Source organism: Macaca fascicularis, chromosome 2 (genome assembly GCF_037993035.2).
Source record: "Macaca fascicularis isolate 582-1 chromosome 2, T2T-MFA8v1.1".
Taxonomy (NCBI): Eukaryota; Metazoa; Chordata; class Mammalia; order Primates; family Cercopithecidae; genus Macaca; species Macaca fascicularis.
Genome location: NC_088376.1, coordinates 150,011,961 through 150,031,301, shown reverse-complemented (window position 1 = coordinate 150,031,301; position 19,341 = coordinate 150,011,961). Strand labels below are relative to the sequence as shown.

At 47.4% G+C, this 19,341-nt stretch overlaps 2 protein-coding genes across 3 annotated transcripts in view; both read left to right on the top strand.

Annotated features, from left to right (window-relative positions):
• TAMM41 (TAM41 mitochondrial translocator assembly and maintenance homolog) overlaps positions 1-9,969 on the top strand; it is a 123,137-nt gene extending 113,168 nt beyond the window's left edge. Inside the window, exons 8-9 of the transcript XR_010584733.1 lie at positions 9,209-9,306; positions 9,865-9,969. The gene's annotated coding sequence lies outside the window, so the exon portion shown is untranslated. The remainder of the gene's footprint in view (positions 1-9,208; positions 9,307-9,864) is intronic.
• Positions 9,970-10,619: 650 nt separating this feature from the next.
• Positions 10,620-19,341, top strand: part of VGLL4 (vestigial like family member 4) — a 163,443-nt gene continuing 154,721 nt past the window's right edge. The window contains exon 1 of one of the 2 annotated variants that reach the window (XM_005547831.4): positions 10,620-10,765. The gene's annotated coding sequence lies outside the window, so the exon portion shown is untranslated. Of the gene's footprint in view, positions 10,766-11,520; positions 11,748-19,341 lie in introns of those variants that run through there. The other variant, XM_005547832.4, reaches the window with a different exon arrangement.

Sequence of the window (19,341 nt, the reverse complement as noted above, 5' to 3'; positions counted from 1 at the left end):
TGCAGAAGGGTAAAAGGCCTCAGGCATCTATCCGTGCCCCACCGACAGTCTATTCTCCACACAGTCATCAGAGAGCTCTTTTAAGAACTCACATAGGCTTGGCGCGGTGGCTCATGCCTGTAATCCCAGCACTTTGGGAGGCCAAGATGGGCAGATCATTTGAGGTCAGGAGTTCAAGACCAGCCTGGCCAATATGGTGAAACGCCACCTCTACCAAAAATACAAAAATTAGCTGGGCATGGTGGCAGGCGCCTGTAGTCCCAGCTACTTGGGAGGCTGAGGCAGGAGAAATGCCTGAACCCAGGAAGTGGAGGTTGCAGTGAGCCAAGATTGTACCACCGCATTCCAGCCTGGATGACGGAGATTCCAACTCAAAAAAAACAAAACAAAACAAAACAAAAAAAACCCCAAAAAACCTCACATTGCGTTACCCTAATTCCTAACCTCCCTTGAGTGGCTTTTGGCATGCAGAATAAAGTCAGGGCTCCTTACCACAGCCGGACCACTTCCCAGATTTTCCTTGAATTTGTCCCCCCAACCCCTATTTCCTATGTTCCAGCCACCCAGGCCTTCCCTGCATCTCTCCATCATGGTGACTGTGTTCCTGTCCGAGTCTTTGTGCTTGCTATTCTTTCTGCTGGAAATCTTTTTACCCTAGATTGTGGCATGGCTGTCTCCTTGTCATCATTCAGGCCTCAGCTCAAATGTCACCCCCTCAGAGAGGCCCTCCCTGATCACCCTGCTGGAGTGATGCTATTCCGATGCCACAACCTGTCACCCTGTATTTCATTGCTCTGTTTTATTTTCTCCATAGCACTTGCCATTATTTTAAATGGTCTTTTTTCACTATTTTGAATGATCTCTTTTATGTTATCTTAACTTACATGACTTAAATTATGTTTCCTGGCTAACGGTCTCTCTCCCCACCTCTTCCCCAACACCTCCCTGTTAGAGGAGAAGCTCTATGAGAGTGAAACCTTGCTTGTCTTACTGAGAGTTGTAACATCAACATCTAGAATGTAAATGGCAAACAGATGGCACTCTAGACAGAAGGAAGGAAGGCAGGGAGGGAGAGAGAGACGGAAGAAGGGAGGGAGGAAAGAAAGAAGAAAGGGAGGAAGGCAGGGAGGGAGGAAGAAGGAAGGGAGGGAGGAAGGAAGTGGGAGAGGGAAAGAAAGACAGCAGGGAGGAAGGGAGGGAGGGAGGGAGGGAGGGAGGAAGGAAGGAAGGAAGGAAGGAAAAAGGGAAGAAGAGAGCAAAAAAAGGGATGGAGGAAGAAAGGAAGGAAGAAAGGGAGACATGGAGGAAGGAAGAATTGCCCTAATGGGCCAAGTGTGGTGGCTCATGCCTGTAATCCCAGCACTTTGGGAGACCAAGGCGGGCGGATCACCTGAAGTCAGGAGTTTGAGACCAGCCTGGGCAACACAGTGATATCCCGTCTCCACTAAAAATACAAAAATTAGCCTGGCATGGTGATGCGCGCCTGTGATAATACCAGCCACTTGGGAGGCTGAGGCATGAGAATCACTTGGACCCAGGAGGCAGAGGTTGCAGTGAGCTGAGATCATGCTTCGGCCTGGGCAACAGAGTGAGACTCCATCTCAAAAAAAAAAAAAACAAAAAACTGCCCTAATTAGATTGAGACCCTTCACAGTGTAACCTCAGGATTCACATAAGGTCCCTGGGGAGAGGAGTGAGGGGGCAGGGGAAAGACATGTGGAAGCCGGACTGGGCATCACTGTGGCTTTTGCAGCAGCCTCAAAGATCTAGAAATGACATTAGCCACTGCCATGGGGCATCAGCTTGCTAGTCTTTGGAAGGCCTCTCTCCCACTCTGGAAATAAAACAAACACATCCTCGTTCTCCTTTCCCCCCGTCTGTACTAAAATCTCATTTACTTGGGACCCAAACCCATTTCCCTTATTGCTCTAAGGAGGAGAGGGTTTTGTTTTGGTCTGAAGTAGCAGAGCACTTTACTTTTTCGAGTCTTTTGTTACCACTATTAATTTTTTTAGAGACAGGGTCTCTGTCACCCAGGTTGGACTGCAGGGGCACCATCATGGCTCACTGCAGCCTCGACCTCCTAGGCTCAAATGATCCTCCTGTCTCAGCCTCCCAAATAGCTGGGACTACAGACACATGCCACTGTGCCCTGTGGAATTCAAGATTTTAACGCCTCTATGTCCTAGAAAGATGATGATGCCTCCTTATATATGTAATTTAGAAGGATATTAAGCTGTCAAATAGTCTAAAGAAGATCTGATTTCACCCAAGATGACTAATCTGGTTATATATATCAAATTATTTCAAAAATCATTTTGTACATTGCGGTGCCCTGCATACAGACATAGCCTGCTTGCTGGGTAATCCGGCAGCACTACATGCAGTGGGGGCACACATGACTTTGACCTGGGACCCACTTTCACCGATTATGTGGCTATTCTAATGCAAACACGCACTTTTCTAAGTAGGAGTCATCCCCGTCATATAGGTGAGGAAATAGAGGCCTGGGCAGGTAGGACCCAGGTTTGAACTCAGGTCCGTCCAATACCAACGTATCAGCAACTTTCCTGTGCCAGGGGCTTCCCACCCTTTGGTAAACATGGTGCTGACATTCAAACCCCAGCAAATTCCAGCTCCATGTGGTGGTGCAGAGAGGATGGGAAACCAAGAGGAAACGTTTCCCTTCAGAGTGGAAGCACTTTTGTAAAAAAGTAGACACAGTTTTTTCTTCTTTTTTCTTTCTTTTTTTTTTTTTTTGAGATGGAGTCTCACACTGTTGCCCAGGCTGGAGTGCTATGGCATGATCTTGGCTCACTGCAACCTCCGCCTCCCAGGTTTAAGCGATTCTCTTGCCTCAGCCTCCCGAGTAGCTGGGATTACAGGTGCCCACTACCACGCCCAGCTAATTTTTTGTATTTTTAGTACAGATGGGGTTTCACTCTGCTGGCCAGGCTGGTCTTGAACTCCTGACCTCGTGATCCACCCGCCTCGGCCTCCCAAAATGTTGGGATTACAGGTGTGAGCCACTGCGCCCAGGCAACTTTTTTTTTTTTTTTTTGGGATGAAGTCTCACTCTGTCACCCAGGCTAGAGTGCAGTGGTGTGATCTTGGCTCACTGCATCCTGCCTCCCAGGTTCAAGCGATTCTCCGCCTCAGCCTCCAGAGCAGCTGGGATTACAGGTGTGCACTACCACACCTGGATAATTTTTGTATTTTCAGTAGCGATGGGGTTTTGCCATGTTGGCCGGGTTGGTCTTGAACTCCTGACCTCAGGTGATCCACCCATGTTGCATCTTAAAGTGCTGGGATTACAAGCTTGAGCCATCATGCCCCAAAGTGCTGGGATTACAGGCTTGGGCCACTGCACCCTGCCAAATGCAATTATTTGTTTAGATTCTCCAAAGGTCTTTTCTGGGTGAACTTAGTGGTATTATTGAAAGATTGTTCAATGAGAAGTTGGACCAGCTGGTTTGCATCCTGGTGTTACTGCTCGTGCAAATGTCCTACCTTCTCTGAGCCCCTGTTTTCTCATCTGTATAATGGGACAGTCTTCTTCATAGAATCACACTGCATTAAATGAGAACGTTCAACACTGCACACACTTGGCATCCAATAACCTTGTCCTTCCTTCCTCCTTCCCTCCCTCCCACCTTCCTTCCTTCCTTCCTCCTTCCTTTCTCCCTTCCTTCCTCTTTCGCTTCCTTCCTTCCTCCTTCCCTCCTCCTTCCTTCCTTCCTCTTCCCCTCCCTCCCTCCTTCCTTCCTTCTTCCTTCCTTCCTCCCTCCCTCCTTCCTTCCTTCCTCCTTCCCTCCCTCCCTCCCTCCCTTCATTCCTTCGTTCCTTCCTCCTTCTCTCCCTCCCTCCTTCCTTCCTTCCTCCCTCCCTCCTTCTTCCTTCCTTCCTTCCTCCCTCCCTCCCTTCCTCTTTTTTCCTTCCTTCCTTCCTTCCTTCCTTCCTTCCTACCTTATTATTTTAGATTATTTCTTATTCTTTCCTCTGTCCCTGAAATAAGATCATTTTGTTTTTCTACTGAGTACTTTGGTTCCCAGAAAAGTAGAAATGCAACTGTTCTCATACTATGATAAAAGTAAGAAGTTATTGCTAGAAGGGATTTTTAGAGCTCCTCCACCAAAAATGGCAAACATCTGGTTCACTCATTCTTTTCTTTTCTTTTTCTTTTTTTTTTTTTTTTTCTGAGACAGAAAAAAACCTCAACCTCCCGGGCTCAGGTGATTCTCCCACCTCTGCCTCCTAAGTAGCTGGGACTAGAGGCATACACTACCATGCCCGGCTAACTTTTTTGTATTTTTAGTAGAGATGGGGTTTCACTGTGTTGCCCAGGCTGGTCTTGAACTCCTGGGCTCAAGCAATCATCCCGCCTCAGCCTCCCAAAGTGCTGGGACTACAAGCGTGAGCCACCTCGCCCAGCCTGATTCTTCCCTTTCCACTAATCCATAGAAATGATCGCCAGCTGATCTCCCTGGAAGCCACACACCCATAAGGGTCAGTGAAGTCAAGCACAGTCCAGTGATGAGAAACCTGGTCCATGCAGGAGTGGGGTGGACTGGCTCTAAGATGGCCACAACCAGTGCCACGTGTGGAAGGAGTTAAGGCGTTCAGTTCATCAGTTAACGATTTCTTAAGGCTCTTCAATGGGTGAATGGTTTAAAAAAACTTTTCCCTTCCACGCCAATTGCCAATAAGTAGTTTATATTCTAGTTTGTCCTCCCATGTCATACTTCTAAGGGACAAATAAGGGGAATATCAACAGCTGCCAATCTGAACTGCTCATAGTACATATAGACTTCTACTATTCCCCTCATTGCACTAACCTGGCTGTGGAAAATGTGTTTTTCTACTCCATATCCCTTTGCTTATGATGTACTTTCATGAATCTCTCCTGTTTTCTTCTCTTCACTCCAACTTGTTCCAAAAAAGCACTGAGGAATCAGAAGATGTGGGTTCTAGTTCAGACCCCTCTCTAGGTGACACAGTGAGTTATTCTATACCTCTGCATCTTCCAGGTTCTCCCCCTCTGTGGGGAGCTGAGACCAGATCAGGTTTGGCAAACAGGTTTCCTTTTGAGCACGTGCTCTGCCTGGAGCCCTCTCTTGAGAAGGGCTCTAGCAGCACGGTTGAGGCTTAGTGACAAAGTGTCAAGATTGATTATTAATGTCTGCTATGGGCAGGGAATAAGAATGAGTGAACCTGGCCGGGTGCAGTGGCTCATGCCTGTAATCCCAGCACTTTGGGAGGCTGAGGCGGGAGGATCACTTGAGGTCAGGAGTTCAAGACCAGCCTGGCCAACATAGTGAAACTCCATCTCTACTAAAAATACAAAAATTAGCCAGGCATGGTGGAATGTGCCTGTAATCCCAGCTACTTGGGAGGCTGAGGCAGGAGAATTGCTTGAACCTGGGAGGTGGAGTTTGCAGTGAGCTGAGATCGTGCCACCACACTCCAGCCTGGGTGACAGAGTGAGAAGAAGAAGGAGGAGGAAGAGGAGGAGGAGAAGAAGAAAATAAAGGAGGAGGAGGAGAAGGAGGAAAAGGAGAAGGGGGAGGAGGAAAAGAAGGAGGAGGAGGAGAAGGAGGAGGGGGAGGAGAAGGAGAAGGAGGAGAGGGAGGAGAAGGAGGAGGGAGAAAAAGAGGAGGGAAGAGAAGAAGGAGGGAGGAGAAGAGGAGAGAGGAGAAGAGGAGGGGGAGGAGGAGGAGCAGGAGGAGGAAGCATAAGAGGAAGAGGAAGAAGAGGAAAAAGGAGGAGGAAGAGGAAGAAGAAGAGGAAGAAGAAAGAGAAGAATCAGATTCTTTGAGCAATTTGAACTATGAAGATATGGAAGGAGTCAGTTACCTATGGGGGCAAAAGCTAAAAGGAGTAATAGAGATAGTAATAAGGGAGCCAAAGCTGTGAGGAAAGTCCTTGGCAGAGAGATGAGAAAGAACTAGATTGAGGAAGATGCACAAAGAAACAGAGTGAAAGGGAAACTGAGAAGATGTGTAGTCCATGGGTGAAAGCACAACACAGCCACAACGTGTCCTTCCAGACTCTGCACTTTTTTTCCTTTTCCTTTTTACAATGTTTTGCTGTGAAACAGGGCCGGGTGCGGTGGCTCACACCTGTAATCCCAGCACATTGGGAGTTACAGGTGGAAAATCACCTGAGTCCGGGAGGTGACCGAGGATCACTTGAGGTCAGGAGTTCGAGACCACCTTGGTCAACATGGTGAAACCCCGTCTCTGCTAAAAATACAAAACTTAGCTGGGCGTGCTGGCAGGTGCCTGCTATCTTAGCTACTTAGGAGGCTGAGGCAGGAGAACTGCTTGAACCTGGGAGGTGGTGGTTGCAGTGAGCTGAGATTATGCCACTGCACTCCAGCCTAGGTGACAGAGTGAGACTCCATCTCAGAAAAATAAATAAATAAAATAAAAATAAAAAATAGGCCAGGTGTGGTGGCTCATGCCTGTAATCCCAGCACTTTGGGAGCCTGAGGTGGGTTGATCACCTGAGGTCAGGAGTTTGAGACTAGCCTGGGTAACATGGTAAAACCCCATCTCTACTAAAAATACAAAATTAGCTGGGATGGTGGTGCATGCCTGTGATCCCAGCTACTCAGGAGGCTGAGGCAGGAGAATTGCTTGAATCCGGGAGGCGGAGGTTACAGTGAGCCGAGATTGTGCCACTGCACTCCAGGCTGGGCCACAGAGTGAGACTCCATCTCAAAAATAAATAAAAAAACAAAAATAAAATAAAATAAAATGTTTATTATGAAACAATCCAAACATGTAAGAGCAGATAGAGTAGTGTAACCCCCCCATCCCCCACTGAGGGACTACCTCAACACCCGTCTCTGCACCTATCACTCAGCTTCAACAACGATCTGGGCCAATCTTGTGTCTTTGCTACCTCCACTCAGACAACCCCTTGATTATTTTGTTTTTAAAATACACTTCTGGCGCATTTATAAAATCCTTGGGTTGAAATATATTCTCATCAGTGGTCTATGTACAGCCTACCTTTATTTATTAGCGACTTAAGTAGTATTGTTTTCTTTTTGATTTGCCCAGTTATGTTCCTTATACATTTTTTTAAACTTGTGGTAAAATATATATAACATAAATTGTACCACTTTAACCATTTTGAAGTGTTTAGTTCAGTATGGCATTGAGTACATTCACACTACTGTACAACCAACACTTAAGAAGTTGTTTTTTTTTTTGAGACAGGGTCTCACTCTGTCACCCAGGCTGGAATGTAGTGGTATCAACAGAGATCACTGTAGCCTCAACCTCCTGGACTCAGGTGATCCTCCCACCTCAGCCTCCCAAGTAGCTGGGACTACAGGGATGTGCCACCACGCCCAGCTAATTTTTGGATTTTTTGTAGAGACAGGGTTTCGCCATGTTGCCCAGGCTGGTCTCAAGCTCCTGAGCTCGAGAAATGCTCCCGCCTTGGCCTCCCAAAGTGCTGGGAATATAGGCATGAGCCACTGTGCCCGGCCTAAGTAGTTATTTTTAATAGAGAACCTGTGAACCTACCAAGCTAGGACGTAGACAACAGGGTTTAACCAAATGGTTTTCTCCCATCCGATCCCATGCCTGCCCCCACCCCTACCCAGGTATAATCCTGGCATCATCATCTCCTCAAATTTTTTTTTTTTTTTTTTTTTTTTTTTGAGACTCAGCTCTGTCACCCAGGCTGGAGTACAGTGGCGCGATCTCGACTCACTGCAACCTCTGCCTCCTGGGTTCAAGTGATTCTCCTGCCTCAGCCTCCTGAGTAGCTGGGACTACAGGTGCGCGCCACCATGCTCAGCTAATTTTTTGTTTTTCGTTTTGAGATGGAGTCTCACTCTGTCATCCAGGCTGGACTGCAATGGCATGATCTCGGTTCATTGCAGCCTCCCAGGTTCAAGCAATTCTCCTGACTCAGTCTCCTGAGTAGCTGGGATTACAGGAGCATGCCACCACATCTGGCTAATTTTTGTATTTTTAGTGGGGACAGGGTTTCACCATGTTGGCCAGGCTAGGCTTGAACTCCTGACCTCGTCATTCGCCCACCTTGGCCTCCCAAGTGCTGGGATTACGGGTGTGAGCCACCATGCCTGGCCATTTTTTTTTTTTTTTCTGTATTTTTAGTAGAGATGGGCTTCGCCATGTTGGCCAGGCTGGCCCTGACTTATTTTTTATATTATTTTATTGCAGATATATGTACTGCTAAAATTATTTTTAATTTTATTTTTAACATTACAAATAGAGTATTAGGCTGTATGTAATCTTTTGGGACTTAATTTTTTCAGTTAATATTGTCAAGATGCACCCGTATGGTTGCAGGTCACTGTAAGTCATTTTAATTTAGGTTACTGTATAATATTCTGTGTGTTTGCCATGTTCGACTTCCAGTTCCCTTAGACCTTTACAACAACCCCCCTTTTTCTTTGTTTTTTGTTTGTTTTTGTTTTTTTTTTTTTTTGAGACGGAGTCTCGCTCTGTCACCCAGGCTGGAGTGTAGTGGTGTGATCTCGGCTCACTGCAAGCTCCGCCTCTGGGGTTCAGGCCATTCTCCTGCCTCAGCCTCCCGAGTAGCTGGTACCACAGGCGCCCACCACCACGCCTGGCTAATTTTTTGTATTTTTAGTAGAGATGGGGTTTCACCATGTTAGTCAGGATGGTCTCAATCTCCTGACCTCATGATCTGCCCACCTCAGCCTCCCAAAGCACTGGGATTACAGGCACGAGCCACCGCGCCCGGCCCAACAACCCCCTTTTCTTCCTGTGGTAACTTGAGTGTGTCTCTCCTTTGCACGACTAAAAGAGACAAGACTAAAAGGACCAGGCTTAGATATTGCCAGGGCTAAGTCATGCTAATGCTGATGTAAGGCAGAGAGTGAGATTAATCCTTGCAAAGGCCGAAGATTGGTCACATCCATGAGAAAAGGTCCTCTGTCCCCATGATTTATCTGCCGAGTAAGGTTCACTACAAGCAGTGATGGAAATTAAAGAGGCAGCTTTGGGACCTCCACACTGACCCAAAATGGAAATCATTTAGCAGCAAGCAAATGGCAATGTTGTCATAAAGATCAAATGAGATAATAATATGTGGGAACACTTTGTAAACCTTGGGCCATCTTTATAAATATGCAGTTGTACTATTATTGTTATCATTATTCATTTGCATTGTCTGGGCATTTCATTTTCCTGTTTATAAGGTGCCCAGGTGGACTGGATATAAGTCAGAGGAGAAGGAAGATGTGAATATTTATTAAACATCCCTGCGAAGCCTTGAACCCTGCACCAGCTCTTCGAAGTAAGCAGCATTATCTGTTTTACAGATGAGAAAACTGAGGTTTGATAACTTGCCCCAAATCCTATAACAAATAGAGGCAGAGTTTGGATTCAAATTCTGTCTGAATCTAAAACCCTTTTTCTGTCTTACCATATTTCCTGGAATCTGCCCAGGCAGCCCTCATTTCTTCCTCATTCCCTGTCTGAGTTTGGCAGGATGAATCTCATATTTACAGTCTTTCTCAGGATTTCTCTTTTCTTAGTCCGAGACTACTGATGGACTAAAACAGAGTCTATGTAAGAATATCTTTGGGAAGAATATCTTTGGGAAGACTGGGAACCTTCCAAGCTTTAATCTGTGAATTTTAATCCAGGAATCAGGAAAGCCAGGGGGCGTGTCTGTGCCTAGGTTGACTTGTCAGTTGGGTTGTCCCATCTCCAGGGGCCCTGTATGGACTGGAGGAGAGTACATTTCACAAGGGGCCCCAAGATTCGGGCAACACCTCCACCTGCTTTAGGTAAACCATTTAATCTGACTGAAACATGGAACTATGCTTACCTGTCTTTGCATATCCAACAGGGGCTAAGATCCGGTGAGACACCGTGCTGTTCCTTGATACGATCAGATGAGGCAACAGATGGGAAAACAGTTTGAAAACTGCAAAGCATTTTCTTTTTTCCAGCACGAATGTAAGCTGGAATTTGTTTTCATTGTTATCATTCCCTTTCAGCAGAGCCCTCTCCCAGGGAAAGCCCTTACAGTAGGGGCTCCTAATAATGACTGAGGTTTGAGAACAGCCAGAAGGCAAGCAACATGAAGCCTTTTAAAGCAAACCAGAGGAAATCCAGTCTCTATTTATTTTATGAAGTTAGCGGCTGGATATGTTAAGCAAATGTTTTCTTAATTGTGGCAGTACAAGAAAACAATAGGGCAAGGGTTGCTGGGGATGGCGGGGGGCGGGTATCAGGCCTCTATCCCCCGACCCTCACCACCAAATCCCCAGAGAAAGACAGGAAAAAATTAAAGACAGGCCTTTTCTTTTCGTGGTCACATGTCTGCCCTGCTGCTGTAATAAGAACCTGCGCCAATTAGAAACGTTTTACCTCCTCCTCCCTGCCCCTCCCCGGGCACATTTCAGAGTAGGCCGGGTTGTGGACGCCAGGAGTTTGCCAAACACAGCAAACACTGGTGTGTGAGCGGCTGAAGGGGACTCTTTCCACTCCGATCTCCCTCCCTCCCAGCCTGTTTTGATTTACTAGGACTTCCTCCTCCGGGCGAGGCGGGGGAAGGACGCCGCCGAGCGCCTGGAGTTGTGCGCGTGTGCGTGTGCTAGTGCGAGTGTGAAGTGCAGCGCTGGAGTGCAACATGCTGTAATGGGAGGAAACCGAGCGGCGTCGGAGCGCCCTGGACCGCCGCGGCCGTTCTGAGCGCAGTGGCGCTGAGCAGCCCCTCCCGGAGCCGGTGTGACCTGTCCCTTCAGGTGCGTGGCCGTCGGCCCGTCGGGGAGCGCGGCTCGGGCATGCGGGTGCCGAGAGGGGGCGACGGGGCCCGGGAGGCGGGGGACGGCTGGTGCGCAGCGTTCCGCGGGTGAGCGGGTGTGGACGGCGACCCGGCGCGGGCGGGTGGTGCACCCTTCCCTGGCTGCTCGGCGAGCCGGGGGAAGCGGAGGGCGGCATGGGTGCCGCAGGTTCGGTTGAACTCCGGGCACTTGGCGGGCTGTGTGTGGCGGGAAGGGCAGCAGGTCCTCGGGACGGGTCTGGTTGGACTGTGAACGTCGGCGTCCAGTGCGCTGTCCCCCGGGAGCGGGGACCTACTGTGCGCGCGTGGGGAGCGCGGCGGGCATCTGGGCACGCACAAAATGTGCGTTTGTGTTTGTACATTTGCACGGAGCTGTGTCCCCTGGCGGGGCCTCGGGGGCCGGGGGCGTGCGAGATGCCGTGTCCACAGCAGTGTGCGCCATGTCCACGCGCCCTGCCCGCTGGCGCCTCTCGGGAGCGCCCGCCCCGGCAAACCTCACTGCCCCAGCGCGCCGGCATCGGCCGGGGAGGTGCGAGCTGGCACCGGGCTCGCAGCTGGCGGGGGAGGGAAAGCGGCCGCTCCCGGCCGCGGGAGGCCCCGCCCCTGTCTCCCTCCCGGCTCACCTGGGCTCAGCCCCCACCTGCTCCGTGGGGGGGCGTGACCGAGGGCGTGGCCTGGCTGGCCTGGCGGAGCCCTGCTCTGGGTGGGCGGTGCCTCATTCCAGGGATTCCTCGCGCTCTCGCGCTCGCTTCTGCCTGCCCGGCCCGCGCGTGCGTGTGCGTGTGCGTGTTTGGCGGGGGCCCGTGCGGGGGCTCGGGCGCGAGCGCGCCTGTGCGTCTGCGCGCCCTTGGGGTGCGCCCCGCGTGCCCAGGTCCCGTCCCCGCCCCTGGGTCCCCCGCAGGGCCAGGCCGGCCCGAGGCGGGCGCGCCCAGAGCCGCCGGGCGGTGAGTGCGGTTGACCCGGTCGGCGGGGCGGGACCCGGGCTGGGCGAGGGCCGGCCTGAGGGGGCCCTTGGGGTGGGCTGTCGGAGCAGAACCGGGATGCCCTGCGGCAGGGAAGAGGTGGCGGGTCCTTGCCGGGCCGCTCGGGAGGCGCCGATGGGAGCGGAAGAGCCTAGGCTCCCGGAGGACGTCCTGGGAGTCGGAGGCGCGGGGCGGGCGAGGAGGCCCGCGCCCGGCATCCCCGCGGTCCCCGCTGGCCTCAGGGAAGGCTGTGATGTGGACTGCGGGAAGGCGCATCGTCCTCTTCGTGTGCTTCCTGCCCCCTCCCCAAAACAGGACTGCACACTCTCCCTGCACCCAGTGCAGGCCTCGCCGAAGAGCACAGGGCTGTTCGCTTTTTGTTTTGCTTGAAGTCTGCTTTGATTCCTCACCCTGAGACATTTAACTGTCTTAGGTTATGAAGACAGTGCTTGCTAGGGCTAATAGTATTTATGTACGTTGCTGGCATGTGTTCATCTGTTTAAGTTAGATGATTAAAAAATCGGTTTCACTTTGATCGTTGGTGCTGTATGTTTGCTAGTTGTAGTCCCTTCTCTGTGATTAATAAGAACCAGCAGCCTGGCGCGGGAGGGTAGGGGTGTTGGGGAAGTGGAGGCGGCTCTACTGAGATTTATCAACAGCTGGTTGCCCCTCTATTTGAAAGGCACTGTCTCCCAGTTTGTGGAGTTTTACTATCTTGTTCTATGCCCAAGCCTACTTCGACTCAGAAGGAGTCTGGCAGTTGTTTCCTCTAAATAGTCAAAGACAAAAAAAAATATTAATTTGCCTATTAGGATTTGAAGGTCAGTTTTGCATACCATGTTAGCATACCAAACTTTAACTCTTTCTCTTCTCGCTGAGTCCACGGACTTGTACTGTTCATTGTTTCCTGCTTGCATCTAATGAAGAGTCTGCGCATGACTGGGAGGGGAGTAGAGTGGGCAGTTTAAGGAGACCTTTGGGGTTGGAGCAGTAAGGCTGTCCCTGTGGTGTGATCTTGGGACAAGTTATTTATTATCTCTAAGTCCCAATGCTCTCAATTTAAATAAAGGGTTTAGAAATACTTGATTCAGAAGTTTCTTGTCTTACACTCAAGACAGTTTTGAATTTTTTCTTGTATTTCCTGTTACATCTGGCCTGAAAAGTCATCTCTCCCACGGTGGAAATGATGTAAACCCTTCAATTCGTTGTTTAACTTTGGCAAAATTTTAATCCCAGGCTAATTTCCCCTGCCACCGTTTTTTCACACTTCTGGGCAGCCTGCCTTTGCTTTCCATTTGGAAGGGAATGCTAACTAATTTTTATGTTGACCAAAACAATACAATTAAGAAGATAATTCTGCTATAAATAACTATGAACTACATTCCAAAACTGTGAATGTTGTAGTAAAAACAGCTCTGGGTTATTATTTCTGGAGACTTGAGTTCTAGTCCTATCAATGTCACCCACTAGCTTTATGACCAGAAATAAGTTACTCGTACTCAAACTTTGTGTTTTATTTTCCTTTGTAAAAGGGTGATAATATCAATTCCAATACATCACAGAGTTTCGGGAATTACAGAGAATAATGTGCTTTGAAAGTATTTTGTGTTATTTATAAAAACTCTTTGAAGCTTTGAAAGACCTACATAAACACAGTCGTTACTGCTATCCCCCAACTGATTTAAAATTATGACTTTATCTGAAGATTTTAACACTTCTTACAGACATAATTATGTAAAAACTTTCACTTTTAAATATTCTGGGCGGGCACAGTGTCTCACATTTGTAATCCCAGCACTTTGGGAGGCTGAGGTAAGAGGATCGCTTGAGGCCAGGAGTTCCAGACCAGCCTGGACAACAAAGAGACTCCAGGCTCCCAACTGTACCAAAAAAAAAAAAAAAAAGAAAAAATAAATAAATAAATAAATAAATTCTGCAGTGGGAAATTCCTTTTAACCCCTTATGGAGGCAGCCTTGTTACCAGTCTCTGGTGGTTGCCAAAACAAATCCAAAGGGAGATTTTATTTCGTGTCTCTTCTAGGTATCTCTCTTGGAGAGTTTTGCTGTGCAGCTTTTAATTTGCCTTAGTAAAATAATGAGTAGGTTAACAATAAAAGTTGTTTTGTAACTTTGAACATGACTTAACAAAAGTACTAAAAGTTGGCCGGGCGCGGTGGCTCAAGCCTGTAATCCCAGCACTTTGGGAGGCCGAGACGGGTGGATCACGAGGTCAGGAGATCGAGACCATCCTGGATAACACGGTGAAACCCCGTCTCTACTAAGAAATACAAAAAACTAGCAGGGCGAGGTGGCGGGCGCCTGTAGTCCCAGCTACTCGGGAGGCTGAGGCCGGAGAATGGCGTGAACCCGGGAGGTGGAGCTTGCAGTGAGCTGAGATCCGGCCACTGCACTCCAGCCTGGGCTACAGAGTGAGACTCCGTCTCAAAAAAAAAAAAAAAAAAAAAAAAAAATTACTAAAAGTTGTAAGTTCAGAAGGGAAAAATCAAATACACGGGAAAATTTTAATGTCACTGAAATTGTGACAGTGTGGTGATTTTAACATACCAATGTGTCTGCTTATTGCCTGTGTGAGATGACCTGTTGCAGCTATGAGAACCTGGTGAAAGAGAAAGTTTTTTGTTTGTGTGCATGAAGAAATTTCCTGGAGGTATGTTAACTGAGGCTCATTTGTGCTTCTTTCAGGGAGCTCATCTAAAGCTACTGAAGCTATGGGTGGGTGTTTAATAGAACAGTAAAGTGAATGCTGCTAATCTGTAGCATTTAGGATCTCTCCACATTAACCCCCCACCCCCGCCAAAAAGAAAGCTAATACTGTAAGAACTAGATTGCAAATTTATTTTATTTTATTATTTTTAAATTATTTTTATTTTTATTTTTTTGAGATGGAGTCTTACTCTGTCCCCCAGGCTGGAGTGCAGTGGCTCGATCTCGGCTCTGCAAGTGATTCTCAAGTGATTCTGCAAGTGATTCTGTTTCAAGTGATTCTCCTGCCTCAGCCTCCCGAGTAGCTGGGACTACAGGCCTGCGCCCCAACACCTGGCTAATTTTTGTATTTTTAGTAGATACAGGGTTTCACCATGTTGGCCAGGCTGGTCTCAAACTCTTGACCTCAGGTGATCCACTTGCCTTGGCCTCCCAAAGTGCTGGGGTTACAGGCGTGACCCACCGCACCCTGCCCATTTTTGTGCTTTTCATTGGGGATTTTGCTGTTTATAGTGGCCCCCAAGTATGGTCCTAAATTGCTGTCTAATATTCCTCAGCCAAGAAGGCTGTGATGAGCCTCATGGAGAAAATATATATGTTAGATGAGCTTCATTCAGGCTTGAGTTACAGTGCTGTTGGCCTTGAGTTCAACATTAATTAATCAACAATAGGTATTAAATAAGGTGTCTTTAAACAGAAACATACATAAAACAAGGTTGTGTTTTGATCAGTTTGCAAAAATGTGACCAGAAGCTGGAAGGAATCTCACTTTTATTTCCCCTAGGAATGGTGGTTCAATATTCACTAATTCAGTGTTCACAGAGATTTTATAGAACACAGCTACTATGAATAACAAGAACTAGGTCAGGCACAGTGGCTCACACCTGTAATCCCAGCACTTTGGGAGGCCGAGGCAGGTGCATCACCTGAGGTCAGGAGTTTGAGACCAGCCTACCCAACATGGTGAAACCCTGTTTCTACTGAAAATACAAAAATTAGCCGGGCATGGTGGCAGGCATCTGTAATCCCAGCTACTGGGGAGGCTGGGTCAGGAGAATGGCTTGAACCCGAAAAGCGGAGGTTGCAGTGAGCTGAGATTGCACCATTGCACCCAAGCCTGGGTGACAGATCAAGGCTCTGTCTCAAAGAAAAAAAAGGACTGATAATATTTACTGACAGTGATAACTACAGTGCTACAGTGCTACCTAATGTTGCACTGTGGCATGAATTAGATGTCTTTATGTAGACTTTAATAGTCCGAGAGCTGAGATTTGATTTTGGAACAATGGAGAGTTAGACCTGGGCTGTTCTGGGAAGCTTGCTAACTTGGGCTGTGATGCAAATTCATCTTTTATTCTTGGGAGTAACAGGTCCCTAAGAATATGTGTCACTTTAGCACTTGTGAATAGGAAATACTAACTATTCAAATAAGTATTCAAATTTTAAGTATTCAAATAAAATAAATGCAAGAGCAGGCTTATCCAGAGTAAACTAAAAATGCCAAAGAGTTTCTGTTATTTCATATGCCTTGCTGTATAAGGCTGAGGTCTTGAATATGAAGAGAGAGAGATTCATAATATCCTAAAATGAGAAAGGAAAGCATGGTTCATCGTTTTCTTTTTTTGTATTTTTATTTATTTATTTTATTTTATTTTTTGTATTTTTAGTAGAAATGGGATTTCACCATGTAGGCCAGGCTGGTCTTGAACCTCTGGCCTCAAGTGATCCACCTGGCTTGGCCTCCCAAAGTGCTGGGATTGCAGGTGTGAGCCACCGTGCCTGGCCTCATTTTTATTTGGGCTGACAACAATGTTGAAAAATGTTGGGAATTGGTGGTCTGCTCAGAAAGTTCAGACTGATTTTTATTTGTCCCCCTTACATAGAGTGGTTTCAGTGTGGGCCCACCATATAGTCACTTTCCATGGGACAGTTTAGGGAGATGGGTGGACTTCAGCCAGCAGTAAGAATTTTGCACCAGCATCAGGCAGCATTGCATAGGACCATGAAATGTGTTGTAATGTAAGTTGGGTTTTGCAGCCCAGAGCCTGTATAGATGTCCCTCACTGGGTACATGATCAACTTTCATGCAGTCTGTGCATTTGCATAGTTTACACTGATATCAAACTGTATTGCAATAACTGAGGATTTTTGTCACCGTGTGGTGGCACTATCTGCTAGCTCCCGTTGCCAGGGTAGTGGTGATGACTAAATATCGTACCCCTGCCCTCCCGCAGGGCTGAGAAGTCCCATAGACTCAAGCCCTGAGCCATGTTAGCATCAGGAAACCTCGAGTGGTTGAGCAGAGCATTCGTTCAGGGTTTCCATCCAGAGTGTTAGCCCTTTATTTGGTCTGAGTTAATGGGGGTCTCACTTTCTATTGAGGTCATGGGAGGGGGAGGCACCTAAGGTTACCTGTTCCTGCTATACAGCCTCCAGCCTACATTGGAGGGTAAGAGATTGATGGCTGCCTAGCCTGTAGACTTGCCTCCTGCAGAGGTTTCACAGGAGGGCTGCTAAGCCCTATGGAAAGGGTGTGATCTGGGTCTCACACTTGAGGTTGGCAGGTACCTGAAAAAATCCTAAATAGGGATTTTATGAAGATACATATATTTTATATATATATAAACACACACAGTTCTTAGGAAGTAGACGTAGAACATGCAGATGTATTGTTCAAATATTAGAACGTTTGGCCTTCTAATGAACGTTCAGGAGTGATCATGTGTAGAAGTAAGGAATTTGACACAAGCAGAAGCAGCCGAGTTCTTCTGGCATTGATGCTTCAACTTACAGCAGCGTGAGTCAGTTATACCTGCTTCGGACATGCCTTGATGAGGAAAGCTGGAATAGCAAAGGATCTGTCTGTTCATGCTCTTTCTTTGATAATATGACTAGTGAGAGAATATTTTGAATAAGGGCTGGCTTCTATTTAGAAAGGTAACATACAATTTAAGGTTGTGAATTTCAAGCACCAAGGTGAAATTCTAAAAATGTTCTCACTGAACCTTAACAGTTAGCCATTGGAGCTTGACCACAGGTCTTCCTGAGCATGGCGAAGTCGACATCATCCTTCCTGCTACTGTATCTATTCTTGGATCCCAGAATCCTCAGGGCTTTTGCTTGACTCCTCCGTAGCTGTGGACCCAGAAACCGCTATGTCTTGGCAGTTTATTGCCGGTGTCGTTGTTGGCCACAGTCTCAGCATCATTTGACCTGGTGTGACAGTCTTCTTTTCTTACCTGCCCTGGTTACTATTAATGTGACTCCATGCCTACCTCTGTTAGAAGAATGTCAAATATACCATAGTTTGCGTGTTCCGGAGAGGTGAGGGCTTGCTTCCCCTTGCTCGCTGTTGAAACGGTCACATTATTGCCTGATAGGTATCTCAAGGTGTAGGGGAAAGAGCACAGGGCTAGAAGTCATGGTTGCCAATGCAAGGTTTGCTTTGATCTAGGCTAAATAATTGTGCTTGTCACTAAAACCTCTTTAGCACGATCAACTTAAGAATAGTAAAAATAGTATTGGAGGGAGAATTGAGAGACTTGAATTCTAGTCTTAGTTGCTTCAGGAAGTCACTTACATTCTTGGTGCCTCAGTTTTTCTTTTCTTTTAATCTGTAGAAGAAAAATAATAATCATATTTGGCCATTTGGCCCAAGTAATAATTTGATTGTGAGAATCCAATGAGGTCATTTATGTGAATGTATTTTGAAAACATGTATGCTATACACCTGGAAGATGGTGGCGGTAGACTAAAAAAATTTGTTTTTCTCTTTAGTTTATAAGGCATTTTCAGTTATATCGTTTAATCCACATGATAAGCTTGTGATCATCTGAAGTTAGTTAGGCAGTGTTTTTTACTGTTTTCTTTAAGGAGGAAACTAGGGCCTGGAGAAGGTAAATGACTGGCCCACACACTTAGTGTTGGACATCTAGGGCAAATCCTAGAGCAAAATTGGCTTTCAGGGATTGTTGACTGAATGAGTGAAAGATTTAAAGTAGGGCTCAAACTTGGGCTCTCTGATGCTAAAGTCCTGGCTCTGTTGACTTAACAGATGGTAAAGTGCGAGAAGAAAAAAGGATGACTCAAATGAGAGATATTTTTAGCAAGAAGAGCAGAGAGGGATGGTCTGAGAATGGGATGTTAACAGGAAGAATACGTGCTGCACGAACTTGGTGGGGCATCACTGGACACCCTGGGGAGGAGAAAGAGGTGGAGGATTTAAAGCCGTGAAACTGTGCTTGCATGTCGCCACCAGAATCTGGTGACATTTGATCTGGTTCTCATTTCAGTTTTCCTTCTCACTGAGCCAGACAGCCAGCGTATCACCCAGTGTCATCCGTATTTGGTGTATGGTGCTCAAGGGCAGGGAGTGTACTTTTCCTTTTTTGTAATGTCTAAATACAGTGTTTTAATAGAGGAGATACCCAATAAATACCTCTAAATTCTTTTTTTTTTTTTTTTTTTTTTTGAGACAGGGTCTCCCTCTGTCACCCCGGCTGGAGTACAGTGGCCGGATCTCAGCTCATTGCAGCTTCAACTTCCCAGGCTCAAGCCATCCTTCTGCCTCAGCCTCCCAAGTAGCTGGGACTACAGGCGTATGCCACCATACCTGGCTAATTTTTTTTTTTTTTTGAGACGGAGTCTTGCTCTGCCTCCCAGGCTAGAGTGCAGTGGCGCGATCTCGGCTCACTGCCAACTCCGCCTCCTGGGTTCACGCCATTCTCCTGCCTCAGCCTCTGGAGTAGCTGGGACTACCAGGCGCCCGCCACCACGCCTGGCTAATTTTTTTGTATTTTTAGTAGAGATACAGTTTCACTGTGTTAGCCAGGATGGTCTTGATCTCCTGACC